General features: G+C 47.4%; 1 long non-coding RNA gene across 1 annotated transcript in view; it reads right to left on the bottom strand.

Moving 5' to 3' along the window:
* Positions 1 to 737: 737 nt before the first annotated feature.
* LOC149335420 (uncharacterized) overlaps positions 738 to 14802 on the bottom strand; it is a 268956-nt gene continuing 254891 nt past the window's right edge. The window contains exon 4 of the long non-coding RNA XR_016284060.1: positions 738 to 886. This is a non-coding gene — a long non-coding RNA (uncharacterized LOC149335420). The remainder of the gene's footprint in view (positions 887 to 14802) is intronic.

The following is a 14802-nucleotide window of genomic DNA, read 5'->3' on the forward strand; positions in this document are numbered from 1 at the left end:
GCTATCTCCAAACGATTCTGCAATGTCTCTGCGCGTCGTCAACAGTCAGCGCGAAATCCGCGTTCCTTTCCACCCCCCCCCCCCCCCCCCCCCCCCCCCCCCCCCCCCCTCTCTGATTATGATATTCATCCTGTCTCACAAAAGTAACTGCTCGGGCGCTGTCACCCTCGAAAGAGAAGCTAGGCCTCTTTCTCCTCACATCATGGCGCCTTGTGTTTCGCAATACACTCCAGAATGCGTGTGGTGCGGAGAGATAGCCACCCTCTACCACTCCACATGGGGCTGTCGGGTGAGTCCGATAGAGCCCAAAATTACAAACCCGTCAGTCGAGCAGCGGGAGGAGCTTTTGTCCAGCTCCGACCCGCAAGATCAGCTTGCGCTGGTTGAGCGGGCCGAGGAGGCAGCAACAACCAATGGGACCCTGTACCTAGGAACACCACCTGCTGCTCAAGACCCCAACCCCTAAACCCCGTCCCATTTTGCGGAATGAAGTTTATACTACTACTCCATAATGCTCACAGTTGAGCAGTCATAGAAAATGTAGTTCGAAATTCCCACTGGCGAGCATGATTGGTCCGTTCATATACCGAACATCATTGCCTTGAGATATATTATAAACACCCTGGCTACAACACAACTGTGGGAGTGTGGGGAGCGCAGGTACTTTGTGCAGCCAAGTCAAGTTTGCAATTTCCACAATCCTGCTGCTTCTACAGACCATGTCGTTGACGCTGCGGCATTGTCGCACGGAATGCAATAAGTGACGTGCTCACCGTGTGCCGGTCCTCGGCGACGGTGAGCTCTGCTGTCCAAAGATTCTCGTGTACGTAGAAAACGTGTCCTGCACCTCCAGTCATCCAACCACGTGTCTGCCTACAGTCGTGACCTGCGCAAATTCGTTATGGGGGTTTGAAACTGTAGCCCATTGTGAACTTTCGTCACGGTTAGCCCGGTGCCTGCTACGGTTCTCTTCAGGTATTTTCTTTGTTCTTTTCTGTTTCTGGAATTTTTTTCTCTTTTTATACATGCGATCAATTAGCATGCCACTATAGGGACCTTAGAAGACAGGAGTAGTGCGATGTTTAGGGAAATCCCCCACGGTGAAGTAGATTTATAATAAGGAAGTAATTACTAAATAGCAGCCATAAGGCGTCACTGCTGAATTGCAGTGAAGCCTGACATCGCACCCAATTACTCAATCATTCTCAGCATTTTCGCAGCGTATCCGTGACTCACGCATCATTCCAATGTGTCATCACTAATTTCACTTGCAACTAGTTCAGCAGGCCCCGGGGTTCGAAATACTCACACAGCACCCAGTCGTCCGCGTAGTTCATGTATATGTAGTTTCGCACACGGATCCTCGCCTTTTTTTTTTCCCTGATGTGTCACCTCCTTGCTTTTGCACTGCGCGTATATCTTCTACTATAGCGCGCTTGCAGCAGTGCACAGGTGCCAAACAACATGTAAAGCAAGACTGCAAGCATGACCGGTCCTTCAAATATACCAAACGCAACTGATCTTTTATAATTCATGAACATCATGGCCACAATACAACTGTGACAGTAAGGGGAGTTCATATACTCTAGGCATCCAAAAAAAGTTCGCTTTCCTTAGTCCTGCTCCTGCGGACTATGCATTTAGATGGTTCCGCAGCATTTTAGCTTTGGCTGAATTGCGCGATGTGCTCACCGTGTGCAGGTTCTCGGAGACGGGGAGCTCTGCCGCCCAAGGCTTCAGGCGCAGCGGCGTGGACAACTTCTCCTGTTCCTCCGGTCATCCAGCCACGCGCTCGGGTACAGCACGGACCTGCACAAATTTGTTACCGGGGGGGGGGGGGGGGGGGGGGGGGGAGTAAGGGAATTAAGGGCAAGATAAGAAAAGATCCAGGCAACCCCTGGATCAGCTTCAGCTTTTATAAGGTGACAGTGCTACATGCTGTGTTCAGTTTAACGTCCCCAAACTGCTCATGAGCTATGAAAGACACCGCAGTGAAGATCTTCACAATAATCTGGACCACCCGAAGTTTTAACGCGCCCGGACAGTGCACAGCCCATGGCTGCTGTTGCATTTTGCCTTAGCCCTGTGGTAAGGGTGTTCGGCTACTGAGCCGGAGGACTGGGGTTCAATGCCGAAGAATGCCACTGTCTTCACACTAGAACAGCTTATGAAGGGAATATTGGAAGCCATCATATTGCTGAATTATTGTAATGAAAATCATGGTGGCGGATGGAAAAGCATGGTGGAGGGTAGAGCAGCACGACCTTGGGAGAGCGCCCAGGGCTACTTAGTCGGCCAGCTGTGCCGATCCCAGCCAGGCACGCTAGTTGGATTTTGAGAGAAGTATAGGTATTGGGAGGGCGATAAGACAATGGAAGTGGCATTGTCCTAGGTCGGCGTATGGAAGGGGGCAGTTTCTATAGGACGAGTCGGAACGCGCCCGAAAAAACTACAACGGGACTCCAGAGAGCAGTGGGCCCAAATTAATTTTTCGGGGGATGGGGATGCGAGTAACGGAGGGGATGAGGTCGAGAGAAGGAAGTGTGTGCAAGCGAGAGTAGCACATGTTCCATGATTTGCTTATTTTAGAGGAGGGCTTCGCCCTCCGAGGGTGCACTTGACTAGAGGATCGCAGGTGTCCTCCATAACCACCGCAATAAAATTGCAGTACGGAAGGATGTCAGACAGGGAGGCACTGTATTTCCAATGCTATTCACCGCCTAGTTGCTGGAGGTATTTGGAGACCTAGATTGGGAACGGTTGGGGATAACAGTTGCGAGCATCCAGTCTACCCTTCGACCGCCCTAGGCGGCGCATATCCTGCCGAACTCTCTCAAGTGGCCTACAGTGACCCTTACCCTCCCGGCTCTCTCGGGGTTGGCAGAGAAGAAAGCTGGGAAGCAGCATCCACATCGTCACGTGGGCGACCCTCCTTTCCCCCTCGTGTATTCGGTGGCCGCACGGGCAGCCCACCACGGGGAGAGAGTTGAAGGAGCCATGAGACAACGCGTGACGGGATGGACGGGATGGACGGAGCCATGAGACAAACGCGGCTTTTCCAGGTGACATCGAGCTTTCCCCGTGCCCGTTTCCTGCTGCCTGTGCTACTGAGGGCGGTTATCGTATTTTGGAATCACTCCAAATAAACGATTTGCCTGCGGGCTATACCTCGGTGTGTTGGTCCTGTCGACCTCCACAGTGTAATCGGGGCTAGCGGAGTGGCATTGGTCCTGAGTGCTCGCTGTGTCGTCCTTAATATAAGCAGAACCCTTTTCGTTAGCCTCCTCGTTTCTGCCTCGTATGTGACTACTGGTGGGATACAGCTGCTGTACAGTTATCTCTTCAGGTATAATAATGGGTGGAAAATGATCCATTCCGCGTGGGTTGTCCAGAAGATCTCATTTAACATCATTAAAAGGTGATGGTGAATTAAACGATAAATCTAAACTGCTAATTTTTGCAGTTTTTAGGGAGCAGTACATGGGCTTTCCTGAATTCAGTAGGCACAAATTACTGCACAGAATAAAATCTTCTAAAATGCGACCACTGGGATTAGTTTCTCCACTTCCCCAGAAAGAGGAGTTCTCCGACTAACAGATATGGCTGTGGTAGCTTTTCTAGAAGTGTTTCTAAGCATCTGAGGTTGAGGTTTCCATTAGCGACCTCAAGGTCGGATACCGGCTTCAAAAAAATCAAAAATAAATAGAACAAATTTGAGTAGGCAAATAAAAATCTATCGACCGAGAATCATGTGAGAAGCTTGGTAACAACTAGTTACGGCACCTTAGATATGTGGAAGTAGTAAGAGAATATGTCTACTTAGGGCAGGTAGTGACCGCAGATCCGGATCATGAGAGGGAAATAACTAGAAGAATAAGAATGGGGTGGAGAGCATATGGAAGGTTCTCTCAGATCATGAATGGTAGCTTACCAATATCCCTGAAGAGAAAAGTATACAACAGCTGTATCCTACCGGTACTCCCCTATGGGGCAGAAACGTGGAGGCTAACAAAGAGGGTTCAGCTTAAGTTAAGAACAACGCAGCGAGCTATGGAAAGGAAAATGATAGGTGTAACGTTAAGAGATCGAAAGCGGGCGGAGTGGGTGAGGGAACAAACGCGGGTTAATGACATCTTAGTTGAAATCAAGAAAAAGAAATGGGCTTGGGCAGGGCATGTAATGCGAAGGCAAGATAACCGCTGGTCCGTAAGGGTAACGGAGTGGATTCCAAGAGAAAGCAAACGTAGCAGAGGACGGCAGAAAGTTAGGTGGGCGGATGAGATTAAGAAGTTTGCGGGGATACAGTGGCGGCAACTGACAAAGGACAGGGTTAATTGGAGAGACATGGGAGAGGCCTTTGCCCTGCAGTGGGTGTAGTCAGGCTGATGATGATGATGATGATGAGATATGTGGTGTACTGTGATCGAAGGAGACTGTTTTGATCCAGAGGCAAGTCATTTTGCTCGTTTCGATGAGTGGCGCTCCAGCTTGGCCTAAATGCCGAAAATGGCCGCAAAAGCAGCAAGCCATACAACCTCTAATGTTGCGTACCACTTTTTGCACCCGACATTGCATACACTATCCAAAGTATACGCAAGAAGAAAAGCCGGTATTCTGGCATGAGAGCTCGGAGCGTTTATGTATGGCTTCTATGTCGACAGCAACTAATACCGCTTTTTAAGGTCGCTTTTGAGGGATATTTGATGATACGTGTTATATTACCGGTTTGATAAAAAACACAATCATGAGCAAACATACAAATTTTGCAGGACACACGCGACAGGAATAACGCTCATTAAGGCACGACAGAACCAAGTTGTATTCATTTATATGTATTTGTAAGCGGCTTCGTTGTATATTTGGCTGTTATTTTTTTATTATTTATCACAAATGTCCACTTTCTTTAAATTACACTCGTGAAAACAGGTAGGCCACAACGGCGCATAGGTTGAAATGCGCGTTTTTTACATCGGCTCGCCCGTCAAAGTCCACCTGAGCGAAACCTCTCGCTTCTCTGCAAGGCATCTGAAGCCCCTGCAAAACGCCTGAAGAAAAGTGTAGTGTGCTGCCGATCCTTACGAAAACAGCTCGCCAACTGGTGCCGGAGAAATTAAAAAGGAGAGGACAACTGTGCGCCTATGCACTCCATAACGCCTCTTTGTAATCGATTCGATTCACTAACTGTGAATGAAAAGAATAAATTGAGTGAATAGATTTGTGCGACACCGACCACGAATTTTTCACCATGATCAGCCCAATGCAAAATGTGGCGAAAAAAACACGTGGTAGGTGAACTATTCGTGATGTAGCATCTGGAATATATTTGTTCAGCGTCTAAATAATAGTTCCCAACGCAAATGGTCCTGGAAAAAGTGACGCTGCTTACGAAGCAACCGAATCAGTCAAATCTTATGCATTCGACGAGTATGTCAGTCGCATGGTATTGGCTAGACCGTCCCTTCATTCCTTCTTTATTCATTTGAGTTGTTTTCCCACTAGCCTATTTTAGCACAACGCTATACTATGTATTCATCAAACATGGCACGGCGTTTCACCCTCATCGTGGTTCGGAATTATATATAGTCGTACCTCGCTAGTACGGACTTCGTTATGTATACGTGGAGAATTTTCGCAAGGACCTAACTTTCTCAGTGTGTTTACGTCTTCTTTGCATGAAAACAAACTTTGGGCAATGGAATAACAAAGCTAAGAACCTCACAGCGGCGTTCATAACGCTGTACTTATCCGCCGCATCAGCACCCGCCGCAGAGGTATGAAGGAGGATGGCCTCTGTCGGCTCACGCAAGCTTTCCTCATTAGCAGGATAGTCTACTCCTACCCCTACTATCACCTCCGCCGGAAGGACGAGGAAGCTGTGAACAGCATTATACGTTCAGCGTACAAAGCGGCACTGGGGCTACCTCAGTACGCCAGCACACAGCACCTCCTCCAACTCGGCATCTACAACACGCTCACAGAACTCATAGAGGCACACAAGACCGCCCAAATCCACCGCCCCTCCCGCAATAAACACGGGCGGCTCATACTTGACCGTCTCAACATCAACCCCATAGGCGACGTCCACCCCACGACGCCCATTCCGATAGGGGTCTATAGCCGCCTAGTTATAAAACCAATCCCCAAAAACATGCTACCTGGCCGCCATGATACGGGCCGTCAGCTGAAAGCCCAAGCACTAGATGCCACATACCTTGCCGACGAACACGCAATATACGTAGATGCTGCACGGCAAAGTGCAAACACATACGTGGCTTGTGCAACCACGCCACAGTCTTCTCTCGTCACCGCCGCCACAGTAGTAGCTCACTCTCCGACAGCGGCAGAAGAAACCGCCATCGCGCTGGCCATCGCTGACCCACGTACCCGCACAGTCCTCAGCGACTCCAAAAGAGCAATACAAAATTACTCGGCAGGTGTTATCTGCCACCCCGCTGCACGCATCCTTCGCGGCTGCACTCCCGACCATAAGACCAACCTGGTCTGGGCACCCGCCCATGCGGGAAACTCTGGAAACGAAGGGGTCGACCGACTAGCCCGAGGACTAACCAACCGGGCGGCCGGCCCCACGGACCCAGACGCTCTGGCCGAGGCTCCCCGGACCTTTGCCGAAATTACCAACCTCCACAGAGAGATGAGACGCCAGTTCCCGCCTCCACACCCCGACTTGAATCGAGCGCAAGCCACCTTGCTCCGCAGGTTGCAGACACACTCCATCCTTAGCCATTCTAGGCTTTCACTCATCACAGACGGGGAATACGACCCCGTCTGCCAAAATTGTTACCAGGGAGAAATCGCCACCCAGGCGCACATCCTCTGGGGTTGCGCTCGAAATCCGCCCCCTAGAACATTACTGCCAGCTCCCTCCGAGGAAGGATGGAACCAACTCCTCAGAAGGCCAGACAAGAGCATCCAACTGGCACTCATTTCGTGGGCCCAGGAAGTCGCCCCCACCTGGGGGCCACACCAAGCCCACCTGCCCTAAATCCCGCCACTCTATGGCAATAAAGTTCAATAACACTTTTTGCTGGGCGAGTTGGTTCATTTTGCTTGAGTGGATGCTTGTAGCGCGACAAAAACAGACAAGGGACAATCTTCTGTCCTCTGTCTGTTTTTGTCGCGCTACAAGCATCCACTCAAGCTATGGCAATAAAGTTGTTTCTCTCTCTCTCTCTCTCTCCTGCGTTTCAGTAAGCATTTCGACCAATGCAAAGCAGTAACCTAGTCTTTGTCGCAGCGCACGAGTAATTTTTTTTTTCTCTCGATCCCCTACTCTTAATTTTCCGGAGGCTGACGTGATTTGTGGCCGATGAATTTCCTCACCAGGGAGGGATCTTGCTAAATAGAGGCAGAACGGTATTGGAGACCAAGAACTTAGGTTTACGTACAACCAATATAAAATATTCGAAAAAAAAACAATAGCTGTCACGTGGTTGGACCAAATGAGCAATCCGTTCGCTGCTGTCTCCCGTGCGGCGGTTCTTCCAAAAGCAAAAGGGAGAGAATGAACGCCTACAGCTTCCTTGCCTTCGGCTAGGCAGTAAACTACGACCGTGCCTTTGCCCTCTACTACATGCAGAACTCGGGAGAAGCGTTCAGTAATTTCTTCGAAAAGCGAGACAGCACTTGCCTCCAAGTCATAAGTATCAACAGAGCAGCATGGCTGTCTAAGCGTCTCTCGGGTTACTCGCACGGTCCACGGATCCGGAGCCCTCAAAGCACCCCGCTGCAGCCCGGCCGCGGCTCTGAAACCTTTAACGGCTCGTTAAGGAGACCTGAGCTGATCTGCTGATAACTTCAGCGCCTACTTGTGGGTTGCCCCTCTACTGTTCTGTTCTCCAGTCACCGCCCTAACAAGCGGAGGGCAGGCAAGAATGCACAAGGCGCGGGTATTCAAAGGCAGCAAGCTGTTACGTCGTCTCGTGGCATGCTAAAGCGGCGTACAGCGCATTCCGTAGGTCGACGTGTCCACGCAGAAAATTTACAGCAATGGTGAACAAACCTCAGAATACAGGCTGATGGGCTCGTTACTTGGGTCAACTGAGAATGCCGATGGCACACTTTTGAAGTCAACAAGGCGGTACGAATGCGCGCGGCGATGATCTCGTGGCACTGAGCTCGTGGCTACGTAAACTCAGCACCTGTTTGTGCCCCGGCCACGGTCACATCTAGTATAGGGAGGTATACGGGGACACCGGAAACGAGCAGGGCGCGAACACTCGTCCAGGGATGTGAACTCTGACGCCACCAACGCTAAAAACAACCTGCGGCATTCCTCGGAGGAAAAAGGAACGCAACCACTCGCCTAGACCAAGCTGCACAACTTCGTTTTTTTTTGTTTATTTACAATATTGTAAGCTTATCTTGCGATGTTGCACTTCGACCCACTGATGCACATCGACGGTGTCAGTACACTAGCTACCACTCTTTCTGAACAGCCAGAACATCCTACATCTCAACCAAGCAAGCTGTTCATGAATATGTAGAAAATTCTTTGGAAGCTGTCTAGTGAAGGCGATGCGAAGCCAGTCGAAAGCCTTACAATGGCCAGCATGAAGTTCGGAAGAATGGAACTGAATGTCCCCAGTGCCGCCGGATGCCCACCGGCGATACAATGGGCACAAGATTCCCCTGGCCTGGTGCTCGGCTTCTTTAGGGTGAAATACTTGGGAAATGGGTCTTTGACCCCACCTTGTGCAACGAAAAAACCTTGTGCCGTGTCGCTCTTTGACCTCTTATGGCCCTGCGCCATAAGAATTCATCGTCATCATCAAGAATGGAACTGAATGCTTCTATGAAGAGCAAGAGTGGCGAGTACACGTGCGAATTTAGTGCGCTTATGAAGAAAACAAAAAACACTTGGATTAAATCTAGCCATCGAAGAGTGCTGCCATGGCTTGGGTCTCCACAGAAAACGCTTCAGTATCTTTGGGACAATGGTGACCGAGAGAACGCCCTTCACGTAGCTCAGCTTTGTCTGCATTGAATAATAATGCTCTCCTCGGTATGCACAGAGGCAAACTCTCGTCACCAACTTCTTTTCGTAATAAATTGGCTTGTTTTTCCCGGATATTCGTTTCTATGAACAATCAACTTTATGGACACATTCACGGGGACATTATCATCACTATCAGCATCAGCCTGACTGCGCCCACTGCAGGGAAAAGGCCTCTCCCATGTCTCTCCAATTAACCCTGTACTTTGCCCGCTGCAGCCATCGTATGCCCGCCCACCTAACTTTATGCCGCCCCCTGCTACGTTTGTCTTCTCCTGGAATACACTCCGTTACCCTTAAGGACCAGCGGTTATCTTGCCTTCGCATTACATGCCCTCCCAAGCCCACTTCTTCCTCTTCATTGCAACTAGGATATCATTAACGTCCGTTTTTTCTCTCACCCACTCCGCCCGCTTCCAATCTCTTAACGTCACACCTATCATTTCTCTTTCCCTAGCTCGCTGCGTTGTCCTTAACTTAAGCTGAACTCTCTTTGTTAGCCTCCACGTTTCTGCCCCATAGGTGAGTACCGGTAAGATACACCTGTTATATACATTTCTCTTGAGGGATAACGGCAAACTGCCATTCATGATCTGAGAGAACGTGCCATATGCGCTCCACCCCATTCTTATTCTTCTAGTTATTTCCCTCTCATGATCTGGATCAGCGGCCACTACCTGCCCTAAGTAAAGCCATTCTCTTACCACTTCCAGCACCTCGCTACCAATTGCGAACTGCTGTTCCCTTGCCAGACTGTTGAACATTACTTTGGTTTTCTGCATGTTAATTTTAAGACCTACCGTTCTGCTTTGCAGCTCATCTCTTGAGAGACTTAGCAAGGCAATGTCATCAGTGAATCGCAGATTACTCAGGTATTCTCCATTAACTCTTCTCCCCAACTGTTCTCATTCCAGTCCCCGGAATACCTCCTGTAAGCAGGCAGTGAAGAGCATTGGCGAGATCGTATCTCCCTGCCTGACACCTTTCCTTATTAGAATTTCATTGCTGACCTTATGGAGAACTATGGTAGGTGTGCAATCGTTATAAATATCTTCCAATATTTTCACACAACACTTTTCTACACCCTGATTCTGCAATGCCTGCATGATTACTGAGGTTTCTACTGAGTCGAATACTTTCTCCTAATCAATGAAGGCTATATATAGGGTTGATTATATTCTGCGCATTTATCTATCACCTGACTGATTGCGTGAATATGGTCTATTGTCGAGTATCCTTTACGAAAGCCTGCCTGATCATTTTGTTGATTGAAGACTAAGGTTGTCCTGACCCTATTAGCGATTACCTTAGTAAATACCTTGCAGGCAACCGACAATAAGCAGATCGGTCTGTAATTCTTTAAGTCCCTGACGTCTCCTTTCTTATTAATTAAGATAAAGTTAGCGTTTTTCCAAGCTCTAGGTACGCTCGAAGTCACAAGGCATTGCGTATACTGGGTGGCTAGTTTTTCGAGCACAATCTCTCCTCCATCCTTTGCTGTTATCTGATCCTCACCAGCTGCTTTTCCTCTTGGCATTGCTCCTAAGGCTTTCTACTTCCTCCTTTGTTACTGATGGGATGTCCCATTGGTGTGCTCTACTGCCTCTCTCAGTAACATTCTGATTGCAATCGCTACTGTATAGATTTGTGAAGAACTGTTTGGCTACTTTAACTATCTTATCCTTATTGCTAATGACATTGCCATCTTTGTCTCTTATCGCATAAATCTGGTTTTTACCTATGCCTAGAATTTCTCTTCACTGCTTTTAGGCTACCTCCGCTCTTCAGAGCATGCTCGATTTTCTCCATGTTAAACTTCCTGATGTCGGCTACCTTGCGCTTATTTATTAACTTCGACAGCTCTATTAGTTCTATTCTATCTATGGAGTTAGACGTCCTCATGCTTTGCCGTTTCTTAATCAGATCTTTAGTCTCATGAGATAGCTTCCCGGAATTACGAGCCAGAACAAGGGAGAGGCCCCTCATCCATCGCTCACGGTGCCGGAGGCTGGCCTTCTTCGGCACATCCAAATGAATGCAGCTATCACCCCGTCTCGCCTCTTTCTCTATCGCTATCGATCAGACCCTTCCTGTCCCAACTGCCCCTGTATCTATGTGGACCTGGCTCATTGCCCTTCTATTGCCCGGCTGCTCAGCAGTCGGGTTCCTACCCCCCACCTTCTTTATCCATCACCACCTGGCTCGACTGGCTTGGCGCTGAAGGGGAGGCAGAACAGCGACTCCTGGTCGCCCAGGCGGTCGACATGCTCGGCCTGTAAATTATGGCCGAATAAAGGTCTTGTACTACTACTACTACTAATAGGTTATGCGGGTGGAGATAAGAGTTCATTATATTTATATTTACTATTTATATGTATGGAGCGAGAATACACGGAAATGTTGTTCACGACTCGAAGGGAAGCACTCCGATTATACCTGAAAACCTGCGATTCTCTTGCTTTTTCGTTCTTTTTTTTTGTTAAATGAACGGCTGTATGTGTTAAAAGCTGCCGTAATTACGTCCCCCTGCTAATGCAGTCTGTGTAAATAATGTATTTGTGAGGTTCTTGTTTAGTATTCTTTCAGTGGCTGCACAGATGGCGTAACATTCGGCAGTGAAGATGGAAGCACATTGCGAAAGCCTTACTATTTCATTCAAATTCCCTTGTGCCACTGTGCTTCCAACGTAAACATCTGTTTCTGAACCATCTGTACAAAAAGCTCTGAAAGTACTGTACTTTTCCCCGAGCGCAAGAAGTTCTTCTATTACATGTTGCTTTGTGGTTTGTTTTTTTACGGAACTCTGCAAGAGTGAAATCACAGATAGCAGGAAAATTGTACCAAGGGCCGCAGTGGATCTCGTCTTCGATCAATGCCAGGTAATGTGTCTTCTACGAAGATGTTTTGGCACATCTCTTCAAAACGCAAAAGCATGTGGCCTGGTAGTTTGCGGTTTATTGTTAAAAAGTATTCTAGAAGGGCACATTGTAACTATTTGGTGACAGACGTGTTTAGGTTGTGAACGAATTTCTAGAATATATGAACACGTAAGCATGGTTCTTCTGTCTGTAAATGATGTTTGGTTAGTTCCTACATCAAGACTATTTATGGGCAACTACCTGTAGGCACCAGTGGAAAGTTATGTAATGGATCCACTCGTTTATGATACGATGGTCTCGCTGACCATGCAATATACATCCATAAACCAGGACAGAGCGTTCCACAGAGTGGTATATTGCTAAAAGACATGTCCTATCTGCCCCCCAGTGTTTTCGTGAAGGTACTTTGTGTATGCTCAAGGATCGGAAGGCTTTCTTATTCAGCGCGTTTATGAGAGGCTGGCAAGGGAGCTTTATGTCATACGTTATGCCTAGAAATTTATGTTGATCTTTTACGGGTAGCTCAGTTTCGTTCAGGTGTAGGGTGGAATCTGCCTTTAAGCCTCGTTTCGGAGAGAAAAAAAAATGGGCACTGTTTTCTCTAAAGAAAAGCGGAAACCATTTCTGTCTGCCCATGTTGTCAGTTTATTTCACTTGTTGGCACATTGGACGATGTGCAGCCCATCTGAAGAACGTCTACATAGAGTGAATACATAATGCACCTTGCAATTATTTTAATAACAGAGTTCTCCTTTACAACAAAAAGTGTTACGCTTAAAATACGCCCCTGTGGTAATCCATTTTACTTAATGAAATTCCTCGAAAGGGTTGAGCCTAGGTGTACATGGAATGAACGGTTAGATAAGAAGTCTTTTAGGCAGGTCAACATTCTGCCTCAGATGCCAAGCTCGGCAAGGTCTTGAATAATTCCGAACCCCTAGGTTGTGTCGTATGCCTTCTCTAAATCAAAAGAGACTGCAGTGTTGTTTGTGTACAAGAGCTTCCCGGACAGCATTTCAAGACGAACTAGGTGATCTGGAGTGGAGCATCCCTTTTTAAAACCACACTGACGGATGTCAAGAAGTTCGGAGGATAGAAGGACAAAAGTTTATCTCATATTCAGGACACTTTCAAAGTATTTTGAGAGGCAACCGGTAAGGGCTATGGGTCTATAATTGTTAGGAGAGGTTGGTGGCTTTCCTGGTTTAAGAAACTGCACAATAATAGTTTTTCTCCAGGCTTCGGGTACTTTACCCAATGCCCAAAATTTGTTACAAAAAAGTCTTCAAAGTGTATCTACGACATATCTGGAGAGATAGGCTAGCATTTGATAATGTACCGTCTTTGTCAAAAGTAACCAGGCTGCATGGTTTGCTTCTAGCTTGTATAGTGGAGCCCATGGAGCTTTCCTAAAGATCAAAAGATGTTGGAAGGTAAGAAGACACCCAGTCCTTACCTTTAACGACCATTACAGCTTCAGGGAAGCCGTAAGGGCTCCACTGCACGAGCTAGAAGCAAACCATCCAGCCTGGTTACTTTTGACAAAGACGGTACTTCATATGGGTCGGGTGCAGCCTTTTTATCAGTGGAAATTAGTTCATGGATTTCTTGAAGCGTGATTGAACTATTGCAAGGTTCATTTGTGCTGCCACTTGTTGTCAGTGTGTTTTTCAGCTGTGTTTTTGTATTTTAGGACTGTTTCTGTGTACTGTGACGAACTGGAAACTGCAGAAAAGTATTCACCCGAAATGCTTTCCTGTTCTATATCTGTCTGTACACCAGGGGCTGTCAGAAGGCGAACTGTGAATGGGGAATAGCTGCCATTTATCTTTAGAGCTTTCTCCCATATGTGTTTTAATGTTGTTGAGCTGTTTATGACGACACATAATTTTGCCGAGAAGTTTTTGCGGCACTGTGACGGATACATCGGTCTTTCGCTCTCGCCTTCTTAACAGACCCGTGTACTGTGCGATGTCAGTGCACGTTAAAGAACCCCAGGTGGTCCCAATTTCCGGAGCCCTCCACTACGGCGTCTCTCATAGCCTCAGTCGCTTTGGGACGTTAAACCCATAAACCAAACCAAACCAAAGTTTGTTCTATTATCCTGCGTTGCATACCTACGGGAAAATCCCCAAGCATTCTTTTCTATCTTTTTAGCTTCCCTACGTTCTTGTATGCAATACTTTTTTACTCTGTTTTACTACTCCAGAGGACTGAGGGATGACTAGGCGCGCAGCGGTAATAGTACACGTCGTGAAAAGTTCGTTAAGGTTGTCTAAAACTGAGGTTGTCGGTAACTATTTCTTTCTAGGCTGGCCTTTTCTCGGAACAGTGCCCTGTAGACGAGATGCAGCTTCCAACGTCATGATTTTGATGGAGTGACTTCTAGTGAAGATGTTGATTAGTATAGGCAGATGATCACTTCCATGTGGGTTATCTAGGTCATCCCATTTTGTATCTAAAAATAGATGGCGAACTAAAAGATAAATCTATACAGCTCATTTGTCCTGAGCTAGGAGAACAACAGGTTGGTTTTCCAGTGTTTAATAGATAGAGGTCATTACACAGTATAACATCCTCAATGAATTGTCCTCTAGTGTCAGTTTTGTCAGTACCCTGAAAGCTGGAGTGCGCGTTAAAATCTCCAGATATTAGATATGGCTCTGGGTGCTGCTCCAAAAGGTCTTCTAATTCATGATTGCTTAGATTAACATGTCCCTCCAGGTACACGCAGCATACCGTAAATGTTTTAAATGTTTGTAGGATGGCTGCCACAGTTTCTAATCTAGTTTTAAGCTTGTGTTCGCGAAATGCATCTCCATTTTTAACGATGATGGGAACGCCATCCGAACGTCTGCTAACCTGCTCTCGGTTGCGGCGGAAGATATTATAGTTTTTTTTTTAGAATGT

Source organism: Amblyomma mixtum, chromosome 7, assembly GCF_055824585.1.
Source record: "Amblyomma mixtum isolate Tamu chromosome 7, ASM5582458v1, whole genome shotgun sequence".
NCBI lineage: Eukaryota > Metazoa > Arthropoda > Arachnida > Ixodida > Ixodidae > Amblyomma > Amblyomma mixtum.